Source organism: Nannospalax galili, unplaced genomic scaffold (assembly GCF_000622305.1).
Source record: "Nannospalax galili isolate Female #2095 unplaced genomic scaffold, S.galili_v1.0 scaffold568, whole genome shotgun sequence".
NCBI lineage: Eukaryota > Metazoa > Chordata > Mammalia > Rodentia > Spalacidae > Nannospalax > Nannospalax galili.
The window spans coordinates 1,384,170-1,397,808 of record NW_008359441.1 but is presented as its reverse complement, the minus strand read 5'-3'; the positions used below and the strand labels follow the sequence as shown (position 1 = coordinate 1,397,808).

The following is a 13,639-nucleotide window of genomic DNA, read 5'->3' as shown; positions in this document are numbered from 1 at the left end:
GGGAGCTGAACCGAGGTCCTCTACAAGAGCAGTAAAAGCTCTTAACCACTGAACCATCTCTCCAGCCCCTTGAAAGTATATTTCAGAATCCTCAGAAGGTGAGACAGTCCTATTAATTAGTCCATTAAATAGCATGGAGACCTAGATAATAAAGCAAGAGTGGTATAAAAATACTGAGTTTTAGTCAGCCTGTCTAGAGGTCTTTGTTTTAGGAAGGTCAGCTGTTCTGAGTTCTATAAAATAACATGGAAGTTTTCCATTGTCTTTGAAGCTAGTCAAGAGAGTTAATTTATTTTATTTTGTTTGATGACTGAAATATCTAGAGCTCTCAAGAATATAGCAGCTTATACATGGAGTTGTATTTTGAGTTATAGGAGTGTATGTATATACATGCACATATATGATTCTTGTATGTATCATAATATATAATATTATATATCAAATATATACACACAAGTGTATAAACTGCTGTGGTGCTCAGCCTCTATAAGGCAGAGGCCAGGAAAGAGGCAGATTATGATAGAGTGAGGTGTTTTTTGCATTCACTGGGAGCATATAAAGCCCCTGATAGAAGAAGGAAGATAAAGGAAGTTTGCTTGATGATAAAAAGAGATGAATTCTTTGTTGTTGTAAGAGTGTTTGGCTCTTTTGTGAGACAGGGACAACACACTGCAATCAAAGAACTATTTTTCCCCCTCTGGCTGAGCTGCTGGAACAAGAGTAGATGAGTAAATTAATGAAGCATCATTCTCAGCACACAGAAAATTTGGAAGCCTATTTGGGCACATAATGATAATTTTCTGTGACCTGTCAGTTGCCTCTCTTTTGAAAGTTCTTGGAACTCTGTTACACATTATAAACTCATTGAAGAAATAGGCTGATTCGTTCACCTTTGTTTCTGGAAAGCGCTCAGTGGTCATTTCTCCATGTTTATTGATGTAAATTGAACTGAGAAATGCCTGTGGTCTTTTCCCTAGTAGACTGGAAGAAGTTGCCTATGCACATTTTTAAGAAAAAAAAAAAATGACCTTAAAATCCAAAGCAAGTTGAAGCTTTGTAAGAGTGGAGAAGAAGAGGCACAAGTGGATATCATGGTTGAGTAGTTACTTGAGAGGTGTTCAAACTAGGACTAGAATAAATAGTCATCACCAGCCAATAACAATAAAAGCTTAATGAGGTATTTGCTTTTAACTAGGTATTTGGATTATCTTTTACCCTTTTTCTAAATTAAGAATTGGATTTTAAACTAGATAAGATGTGGTTAATGCTTGCTAATATTTAGCTGCACTAATTAAAATATATGGTTCTGATTTTCTTTTTAAATCATGAAAATTATTGTGTTTCTGTTCATCAGACCCAGGGAATGTGAAGTCTGGGTGTTACTTGTTACTATTTCCTTCTTTAATCCTGATAAAAGTGAGGTGCTCAGAATGCAGTGACAACATGACTTATAGCCTTCCTAATCTAAGCCAGTAGAAGTAAAAGCAGAGCATCAGTCGCAATACTGTTAAACTGACACTGGTACCCAGACCACGGTGTAGTCTATTGGCTTACTCATGGTCTTCTCCTCTTGAGTGTGAGTTGCCTGTAAATAAAGACTGGGCCAGCAACCTTCTACCTGAATATCCCAAAGCCAAACACTGCCTGAAATGTTGCTGAAAAATACTAAATGAATTAAATGAATGAAATACATTTTGTTGTAGGATATTCCTTTGATTACACTAGCAAAAATGATTCCTTCACGTCCCTATCAGCTCTTCATTTGAGTATCTAATATCCATCTATCTGTCTGTCTATTTATCATCTATCAATCATCTAATCTACCATCCATCCATCATCCATCTATCTATCTATCTATCTATCTATCTATCATCTATCTATCTATCTATCTATCTATCATCTATCTATCACCTATCTATCTATCTATCATCTATCTATCTATCATCTATGATAGATATCTCCCTACCTGTTCATCTACTAGTTTAGTATACATTGAGTTAGTGTGATGGCTAAAGTCTGTAGTCATCTTGACACCCCTAAGGAGAGAGAACCTCAATTGAGGAATTTCCTTTAACCGATTGACCTATGGGCATACCTGTGGAGTATTTTCTTGATTTCTAATTGATGTAGGAGAGCTCAGCCCACTGTGGGTGTTGCCATCCCTAGGCAGGTGGGCCTGGGCTATATAAGAAAGATAGCTGAAGTTGACCTTGGGAGCAAGCAGATAAACAACTTTTCTCCAAGGTCTCTGTTTCAGTTCCTGAAGATTTGGAAATGGATGGAATATGGAGGTTATTATAGATTTAATTTGTCAAAAAAAGGCTTACATAAGTCTTGAAGCATTATAGCTCAGACTACTGAAGGATTAAGAGAAGTATTTTATGTAGCTGGGAATATGAAACATCCAGAAATACAGTTTCTCCTGGAACAACCAATGCGATTACCTGTCAGATGAGAACTGGTGAATTTAGCTCAGTGCTATAGCAGTTGCCTAGCATGCACTAGGCCCTTAGGTTTGATCCACAGCCCTGCAAAACAGAAACAAAACACAAAAGAAAACTCTCAATAGATGGAACTGCCAAGTTTGGGAAGGACCAGTCAAAACCTTTGGATGTGATTAAAGAAAGGTGATGGATCACTTTAAGTATCAAGATCAAAGTTAGCATATTGTAACAGATTTCATGACCACAGGAGGTGTTGTCATTGTGGAGGTAAAATAGCTATCTATCTATCTATCTATCTATCTATCTATCTATCATCTATCTATCTATCTATCTATCTATCTATCTATCTATCTATCTATCATCTATCACCTATCATCTATCTATCAATCATCTATCTATCTTCTATCTATCATCTATCTATCCTCTACCTCCTATTTACCTATATGTCAGCTATATTTTATAAATCATCTATCATCTATAAATCATCTATTGTGCTGGATAGCTTCACATGTCTACTTGATACATCTGGGAAGAGAGAACCTCAACTGAGGAACTTCCTCTATTGAGTTTACCTGTGGGCAAGTATGTTAGGCATTTTCTTGATTGTTGAGTGAATGATATGGGATGGCCCAGCCCATTGTGGGTGGTGCCTCCCTTAGGCAGGTGGGCCTGGGCTGTATAAGAAAGTAGGCTGAATACAAGCTGGAGGAACAAGCCAGTATGAATCATTCCTCTCTGGTCTTTGCTTCAGTTCCTGCCTCCAGGTTTCTGCCCTGTGTTCTTGCCCTGGCCTCCTTTAAGGATGAACTGTGATTGGGATTTAAACCCTTGCCTCCCACAGTGTTTCATCACAGAAAAAGAAACCAAACTATGGCACCCGTCATCTATCACAATATATGTTTAATATTAACACCTTCACCTCTTATTTACAGTTATATACTTAATATTTGTATATTAACATCTGCTGCTTGTCACCGGTAGGCTGTACTGTTGTTTTCCTGCATATTCTTTTTCCTATATGCTCTGAGAGGAACTCCTTTGTGATTCTGTAGTTGACAAATACAGAAGAGTCAGGGAACTTTATACCCTGGGTCTTGACTTTTCCATCTGGAAGAACACAAACCATTTCAACTTGAAGTGTTTTAAGTTGAAGAATAGTCTTGGATTTATATGCATAGTAAGGAATTTAACCTTTTGCAATTTTACCAAAGTGCATTTCCTAGCTTGCTTTTTGAGATTTCCCCTAGTTTTTCTAGATATTATGGGATGCACACTAATTATACAAAAGTGCCAATTTCATTTAATGGCTTTCCAGTATGTCTCAGATGACACAAATTAATCTATGGAAGAGAGTTAGAGAACACATAAGGCATTATACGAGCATGTGATCGGAAGAGAAAGAAAAGTGTTATTGGTTTAGGTAAAAACAACGCAGTAAAAACTTTTAACATGGATTGAAACATTGAAGTAAGAGCCTTCATTTCTCCACTCAGCTAATCTCAGGTCAATGACTGTCTCCTCTCCGAAAGAATTAGCCAAAAGCTCTTCTGAGCTTCTTACAAATAACCATTTAGAGGAAAGATGAATTATTTTATTTATTATCTATGCAGGTCAGTTAATGAAAATGTAAACTTGGTAGGCATATGATATTTTAAAAACACATTAAATCATTTCTTTAGAATACAATGTATGGTCTAATGTTCATCAGATATAATTTCTCTAAAGTACTTGGCTGAATGGTGCATACATATTTTATGAAAATTTAGAAAATGAGGGCCGCTAAAATTGTTCCCTTAAGTTGAAGACAAAATAAAATCCCTCAGCATTCATGATGAAAAGACTCTTTTTAGCTAGTTTATTGCAAGCAATGAAAAGCAAATGCAAGGTATAATTTTAACTCATTTAACAACAATTGCAGAAATATGAAACCAACATCTTAGAAATTATTTTCAGTAAGTCAACATGTGCAAGAACTTTAGAGTCAGAGTCTCCAAATTTTCTCTGATAAACCCCCAAGATTCTTTTGTCCTGTTCACCACAACGGTAGGGAACGGAATGGAATGAACATTCTAAATCATTCAACAAAGATGACTGTGAAACACAAGAATATTTTTGTGGATTTCAGTGGTATCTGACTTAAAAAATAGTTTTATTGAAATTTTGCATTTCATATAATAGATCTTAATCAAATTAGAGCCCCTTTCCCATCCATGCCTCCATGACCCCCCCAGCTCTAGTGACACATCTACAGTGAGTGGGTCCTCTACACCTATAGCTTGTGGAACACAGCAGAACACAAGGTAGAGAGAACACTAATACATCCCTCAACTCTCACAAGCAATTCTTCTTCATACATCAGAGTGTGAGGCACACAGAAGGCCAAAACTAAGTTCTAGGCAATAAGAGTCTGCAGAGTGTGTCTTCCTGGTCAAGAACACCTATATTAAACCTCACCCAACCATGGCTCAAGGACCTTGGAAGAGGGGACAGAAAGATTGTAACATAGAATTGGTACATGAACAGTAGGAAACAGAGGCCAGCCTGGATGAGGGAGAGTAGATCTTCTTTAAGGGAGCAACTTTGGATAGGTTGACTAGACTCCAGTGGATGAACTTGCACCAAGGGACATCTGGGTACAAATGCTTGACTGGATAGGACTTAATATATATAACAGAATGTATTTGATTTTTCAAGTAAAGAAGTTAGCACATCTTTCTTTTTAAAGAGTATTTATTTTTTATTTTGTGTGTATGTGTACACCTATGTGAACCGATGCTACATAGGTGCAGGTGCCTCTGGAGGCCAGAAGAGGCCATCAGAGCCCCGGAGCTGGTGCTACAGGCAGTTGTGAACCACCCAAAGTGGGTGCTGGGAACTGAACTCTGGTTCTCTGCAAAAGCAGTATATGCTCTTAACCTCTGAGGCATCCAGCCCCACATCTTTGTTTCTTAACTACAAGTGTCATGGTTCTGAGTAAGGCTGATGAAAGACAGAGATCCTGTGACACAGTATAGTCAGTTAGACAAAAGTACTATGTATTACACACTAGTCAAACCACTATTAACACTGTGAATGACTGTGTCGTCAATCCTGTCAGACAAGATGGAAAACTGCCTGCAAAGATATTTTACCATGTGTTATTTCATGTGGAATTAATACATATCCTGGGGAGGCAGAACTGTAAGGAAGGTTTGCAGAAACCTAGATGGTGTCCCCTCCTCACAAGTGGCATTCTCCCTAAATCCTTCCCTGTGTTGAGCCCTTATTCTAGTGACCTACATCTACAAGCACCTGCAGTGATATGAAGTTCATTGGTACTAATGCCATTTGTGTCAGCATGTCAAACTGTCAAGCTTAATGCATTTGGATGCTTGCTACAGTACTTGGCTGATGCCTAAGAGTGCCTTAAGGTGTGTCTGCCTTTTAAGACATTAATCCCCCAAAGGCATTTTTCAATGGAAGCCTACATTATTAGCCTGTATTTTCAGGAAGTTTCCTGTTTCCATTCCTATGAAACTATGAGTTCTACACCCTTCGAAAATAATTAACACTTTGTGTTAAGAGGTAGCTTTTTCTTTTAAAATTGTGGTGTAGGGGGGCTGGAGAGTTGGCTCAGAGGTTAAGACACTGGCTGTTCTTGCAGAGGACCTGGGTTTGAATCCCAGCATCCACATGGTGACTAGCAACCTTCAGGAACTCCATTTCCATGGGATCTGATGCCCTCTTCTGAACCTCCTGGGGCATTGCATGATATTGGTGCATATATACACAGGCAGGTAATATACTCATACACACAAAATAATAAATCATAAATAAAATATAAAAAAATAAAATTGTGTTGACACCTAACATTAAATTTATCCTCTTAACACAATTTTTAAGTGTGCAAGAAAGTATTGTTAGCTATAAGCACTCTGTTGTACATCTGCTGTTTGGGACTTAATCACCTTTTGCATCTGTAACATTAAACCTCTTGAGTGGTTGCTACATTTCAACCATCCCCCACCTCCTAAGGTGGAGCGTTCTGCACTTTGCTTCTACGTGTTTGACAATTACAGTTGTTCCAGCAGCTGGAATCACACAGTTTTTTGTCCCATCACTAGCTTAGTTCACCTAAGGCAATGTACCATGGTTTATCTACATTAGAGAAATGCCCTTTCTTTTGTTTTTCACTTCTTAACATTAACTTTTATTTATTCTTGAGAATTTTATACACATATACAATCAAACATGATCATATTCATTTTCATTTTCTTCTTCCAAATTCCCCTGAACATGGCCCCCTCACAACTTCATGTCATTTCTTCTTCTCCTCCTTCTTCTCCTCCTCCTCCTCCTCCTCCTCCTCTTCTTCTTCTTCTTCTTCTTCTTCTTCTTCTTCTTCTCTTCTCTTTTTGATAACTCACTAAATCCTCTTAGTGCTTCCCAAATGTGTGTGGACATAGGATCATCCACTGGAGCTTGAGAAATCTACCGGTGGCCACAAATTCTAAAGGAATGATTCTCGTTCCCCTGTGGCTATCAACTGCTGATGGCTTTTCAGTACGGGGCCTGAAGAGCCCCTTCCCTGTCTATGCCAGAATTTTGGCTGGATTGATCTTGTGCAGATCTTGTGAAGGTAGCCATGAGTGGTATGAGTTCATGTGAGCTATGCCTGAACCAGAAGTTTGCTTTCATAGTACCCCTCTCCATCATTTGTGTGCCTCTTTTTCTAGGGCCAAGTACCAGTGCACTGTATTCTTATTACACATTCTCTTTACCTATTCATCTGTATTAGTCACTGTTCTGTTGCTGTGATAGAAACACTGAGCTGAGCAACTTATAGAAGGAAGAGTTTATTTGAGCTTACAGTTCCAGGGGAATTACAGTCCATCATGGCAGGGAAGCATGGTGGCTGGAGGTGGCTGGACCAGGAGCAGCAGAAGCTAAGCTCTCACATCATCATGCAGGCACAGGAAGCAAGAGGGCGACTGGATATCCCGCAAGGCTTAAGAGCTCTGTAAGCCCACCCCCAGTGACGTGCTTCCTCCAGGATACCTGCACCTTCTAAAACCTCCCAAAACAGTGCCATCATCTGGGGACAAAATGTCAAAACACTTGGAGCCTATGGGAGACATTTTCATTCAAACCATCACATCATCTATCTGTGGACATTTAGGTTGCTTCCACCCATACCTCGTGTTGCACCCCGATCCTGTGACCCCCAATGACCACCAAGGAGTCCGGAGAGTATGCAAAAGCAAAGAGCCTTTATTCGGGCTTAAGCTCGGGCCCTCAGATTTCACCAATGCGCGGATCCACACTGAGAGCCCCGAACTAGTGTGGGGTACGCTTTTATGTGGAAGTTTCACAGAAACCCACATGTGCCAAGCATCCTTTAAAATGATTGAATGGTCCTATATGCCCTGAGTACGGGGAAGATTCTTATTGATAGGGGCTGCCTTTAGGACATTGGAATGTACTGACTGTTATCTGTGGGGCCAGAAGTTTCTGTTTTTACCTTATAAGGCTTTTATATGCCCGGGCTTGCTTAACCTATAGCTTTCGGGGGTGGGGGAGTAGTAAGTGGAGATTTACAACATGCCTGGGCTTGCCTGAAACAGCTAGCCAAAATGGAGCCAGTGCATTCTGACTCTTGCATTTTGACTCTTCGACTTGATTATTGTGAATGTTGTTGCCATAAATGGAGGAGGGCATGCAAACTTCTCTTTGTGACTCTAATTTCAATTCTTTTGGATAAATACCCAGAAGTAGGGTTGCTGGATCACAATTCTATTTTTAATCTTTTGGGAACCTCTGTACTGTGTACTGCTTTCCACATTGGCTGCACTTTTTTTAAATAAGTGGCTTTGCAATATCATTTCAACTGTGAGTCAGAGTGGCTAATTTCGTAGACAACTTCTCTATCAAGTAGTCTGGTCAGTTTTACCTCTTTGAACCTGTTTCCCTTCTGTAGCTTTTTATATCAGCTCTTTTTCATAAAATTCCAATGTATATGTATGATTGTAATTCTATATCTATATCTATATATGATATACAAGAAACACACACACATCTATATATACATATACACACATATATAAACATCAATTAACAAATGCAACAATGCAGGAAAAATGTTATTATTTGCTTAACTTTTCTCAAGTTCATCTGTCTCTGTGCAAGGAAATAACACGTTTGAAGATAGTGATTAGAGCCAGCAGGAATTTTGGTTTGGTACCTCCTCAAAGTGTACACTTCATCAAGGACATCCTCAAATCACTGATCAGAGAGGAACATGGCTGTACAGTGTTATGACTCACATCTCCCATTTGACCATATGACATTCAGTGACACCACCATCACCCCCTTCCCTCTGTTCCCTGTTAGCATTGCTGTGATGTGAACGTCTCAGATGTCTGCTTCAGGTTTTCTTCATTCTCTAGTCCCAGGTGGTTACACCGGGTGTTTTCCCTCCCTTGAAAGAAATTCCGTCCTTTTGAAGTGTTTATTATTTTATTTGACTAAGCAAAACTACTACTTTAGCCTCACTTTCCTAATGTTCCATCCTTGTTCAAACTTCTCAAGTGTGGTGCAGTTAGAGAAGAGGATAGAGAAATACATAAACTAGAAAAGATGAGCTTAGATTTGGAACTGATATCTTTATGTTTTTTTAATAATAAAATATTTTTTAATTGAATGATGAAATTCAATGGTGAAATGATGACATTGTTTAGCTCTACTAAACTTTGAGTCATATATTTTGATACTGTTATTGGATAATTTAAACATTTACAGTTAACTTACTGGCTAGTTTAGCATTATTATGAAGTGACTATATTCAATAATGCCTTTTGATTTAATGTCTGTCTTAGGTGACCTTTAGACTTTAAAAAACATGTTATCTTTTTATTTTATTATTTATTTATTTTTACTTTATGTGTGTGAGTGCCTTGCCTGCATGTAGGTAGGTACATATGTTCTATGTTTCACTTGTTTTCTTTTACTGCCTTCTTTCGGCTAAGGATTTTTTGAAAAGATTTATTTATATATGTTTCTGTGTGTGTATGCACACATATGTACAGATGTGTGTACCTATTCAAAAAATGCCAGAACGTGTTGACTGTCCCATGCTGTTACTCCCTGCCTATTCTTTTGAGGTAGAGTCTCTCCCTGAACTGGGACTCAGTTTTCTTGGCTAGGCTGGAGTAAGCCCCAGACATCCTCTGGTCTCTATCCTCTCAGACCTGGGTGACAGGTGTGCTCAGGACACTCTACTTGTTACAACTGTGCTGGAATCTGAACTCCAGTTCTCATCATTGCAGAGCAAGTGCTCTAAACTCTTGACATGCCTCTCAGGCTCCTGATCATTTTCTGTAAGCATAATTTTTTTCCCACTCCTTGAAAGCTTTCAATTCCTTTAAAGAATACCCCAGAAATTATACAGTGTAGCTTTATAGAAATCTGATATTAATCAGGAGCATTTCATTTTTCAAAGGACTTTTTTTAACTTTAAGATTTTTATTGAGAATTTCATATATGCATATAAGGTGTTTTGATCAAATCCACGCCCACTCCCTCCCCTCCAACTCCTCCCCATCACTTTTTCCTGAAAACTTTGTGTACTTTCTTTTTTATGGGGCTTTTTGCTACTCTAACATTCCCTCCTCTGAAGAAGTAACCCTAAAATCTTTGAGGGATTGCATAAGAACTCCCAAATTCTTTTGACTTTTTTGCCTTTGGAACAGAGTATGTTGCTAAGAGGCCCAAAGACATTTTAACTTTTAGCCAAGAAACTGGCTACTTTTCTTTGTGGTCTTTTTACCCTAACTGCCTAGTCAATTCCTACCTTCTATTCTTATCGCACCATCCTCTGAAGAGGTTACCCAAATTGCTGATGGGGAATTGGGGCACAGACTACTCTGGCTTCTTCCATGCTAAACAGGGACACAGGGTGAGGCAATTGGGGTACCCCTTCAGTGGGTATCTAAAAGACTCCCAAATTGCATAACTCTTAACTGTAGGGAGAAAAGAAAGTCCTTGACTGGTGCCTAGGAGATGTGAAGGAGAAGTAAAGGCAAGATTAGTTAGCATTACAAGTTCTAGACAGGTAACCAGACAAAAGTCAAAACAGGGCAAATTTCAAATATTCATATCAGAGTCCATTGCGATTTCTTGACAAGAGCTTCCAAAAGCATCCCTCTATTGGGTTCTTCCTCATTTTTCTTTTGTCTGCCAAGGCTGGACTTGAGAGTGATGGACTCAGAATTTGTTTTCAGACACTTTGATAGCTGTTGGAGTGTTAGTTCCCTCTCAAAGGCTTCTAGATAGGGGGAGAAAACAAATTTAGCCATCATTTTAAAACAATAGTGGGTTGTCTCCCTTAGCTACAGGTAGGTACTACAGTATTGTAGACCAAGATTTGAACTCTTACATCTGAGCAGCACTTTATGATTAGGAACAAAATCATCAATGTAAAATAGTTGTCTAAATAATATTTTATATAGACTTAAGCCTAATGTGAGGGAAGTGTAACCCCTTGAACTCTTAAAGAAATATATTAATTACTTTAATCTTTGGTTATACTTTCTTTTTGGGTATTTAAGACCATATAGTTGGCCTAAATAAACCAATTTATTTTTACTTTTAAGGCTGTTTGAGGATATGCTCCTTAGGGGTCACATGGGCTTGGGAAGAGCCTCTGGCTCCGTTCTTTTACCAGTTCCATCTATGTGAAGATAAGTCAAAGGTCCTGCTCAACCATGGTTGGCTTTGCTTTGCTCTGTAGACTGGACACTGATTCAAGTCTATCTGGTGGGGACTCCATGGCCTCCCTGAGCAAGAGGACAGGTGACTCACCATAGTTACAGGACACTTTGAGAGATACTCCATAGTCCCCTGGAACTTAGTCAACCTTGGAGGGCAAGGGGCAAAAACTGTTCTTTAAGTCCCTATGACCAGATTAGTATAGGCCTCAAAGTATGGCTGTTAAACATCCAAGAAGGTTAGTTCCACCAGTCTGGTACTTTTAATTACCATGTGCTATGGTAATTAGGGATTACCATTTGGGCCAAAACCAAATGTTCTCAAATAAATCTTGAATAGACATATATTTTGTTCCTTAAATGAGTTATCTAAATTATGACCTTAGAAAATTTAAGATTATGTGTATATTATTTTTGTTTCATCCTTTATATATCATAACAAACCTCCACAGACCTTCAGCAATTGCATAGGCTTTCTCTTTATTCTATTTTGGAAAATATCTCCATATCATTTTAACATCTTTTACATTCTCATTTTCTTTTTAAATAATAATGAGACATAACATTAACAAATTTTCCATCTGTTGTGAGAATTCTTTTCCTTGGGATACTAAGCAATGTTTATCCCCTTCTAAGGTTCTAGCGTCAAACCAATATTTGATTAAAGTTTTCCTGTGGAACCAATGGTTACTGAGCTTACTAATAGAGATGGCTGAGGGGTTGATGAGGTGTATGAATGACCCGAGGACACACACACTGGAAAGCCTTTACCCAGCATGGGTCATGCTCTCTCCTCCTAGCCTTCCCCAGATTATATACTTTAGTCCTTCCTAAATCCAGGAGACCATGTGTGATTAGGGCCAAATTACATAGAGTTGGCTGGGAAGAGTGACTAGATACTCTGGTGAGGGTCCAATGACCCTGCTTGCCCCTCCTTTAATGATGGAGCACAACCATCTACAAGCCCAATTGTGACGATGTTTAGCAATCAGGTACTGTTGAAGTCATGATGATGGTAGTTATTTCACGCAGAAGAGACTGCTGTACAGTATCATCTTATTAAAAGAGCATGGAATTTAAAAGGATTTAGTGCTAGGATCCAAAAATGAGGGAGAACATATGTCTTTTGTTTTTCTGAGTCTGTGTTACTTCACTTAGTATAAAAGTTTCTAGATCCATCCAATTACCTGCAAATTTCATTATTTCATCTTTCCCTACTGCTGAATAGAACTCCACTGTGTAAATACCATTTCGTTAACCATTCGTCAGTTGAGGGGCTCTTAGGTTGCTTCCATCTCTTAGGTATTGTGAAAAGAGCAGCAACAAACATAGTTGTACAAGTGTCTCTACAATAGGATGAGTCCTTTGGATATATGCCAAGGGGTGGTATAACCGGGTCATATGGTAGGCTTATTTTTAGTTTTTTAGAGTTCTTCACACTGTTTCCCATAGGGGTTGCACAAGTTTGCAATCCCACCAGCAGTGAATGAGCATTCCCCTTTCTCCACATCCTTGCCAGCACTTGGTATCATTTGTTCTCTTGATCTTAGCCAGTCTGATTGGGGTAAGGTGAAACCTTAAGGTAGTTTTAATTTACATTTCCCTAAAGATCTAAGAGAATCAGGGCTGGAGCAATGGCTCAGAGGTTAATGGATGATCTTGCAGAGGACTTGGGTTCAGTTCCCAGCATCCACGTGGTGGCTAACAACCATCCATAACTCCAGTTTCAGGGGATCCAAAACCCTTTGCTGACTTCCACAGGCATTGCATGCATGTGGTTCACATTAAAAGAAATAAACTAAGAGAATAATCATCTGTTTTTTTTTAAAGATAGCCCAATAATATACCTAAGAACAATATTAATTTTTAGAATAATTAATTCATTTTCTTATATATAAGCATATAAATATCTAGGTGCACAATACAAAAGAAATTTCAGTCCACTTACTTATTTTCCTGTTTTCGATTTTTTTTTATTTTCTTGAGACACAGTCTCACTTTGTAGTTCAGCCTGGCTTGCAAATTATGGTAATCCTCCTGCCTCAGCCTCCTACATGCTGGCTTAGTAGGTATGAGCCACCATGCCTGACTTCTATTTGGAAATGAATCAATATAAATATCAAGGAAAATTTTAGTAGAAAATACATAAGATATAAAAACAATGTTACTTAATGGCAGAAGAGATTACATTAAATGGAAGAGACATCTGTCTTTTAATAGAACATGGCATTTTAGAGCTTTATAGTATACCTAAAATAATGCTAAAATGAGATAATTCTAAATTTCATGTAGAACAATTATGTCAGAAAATATCTAAGCCAATTAAAAAAGTAATAGTACTAAGGAAAATCTATGAGTTATGAAAGTTCATTATATTTTTTAGTGAAAACACATTGATATTAGTACATTAAAACATAATACAGAAATAGAATGTTCACTATCAAGGCCAAA

The 13,639-nt window shown here is 38.3% G+C and overlaps 1 protein-coding gene across 1 annotated transcript in view; it reads left to right on the top strand.

The window, feature by feature from the left end:
• Cntnap4 (contactin associated protein like 4) overlaps positions 1–13,639 on the top strand; it is a 303,201-nt gene that overhangs the window by 91,679 nt on the left and 197,883 nt on the right. The gene's annotated exons all lie outside the window — the stretch shown is intronic.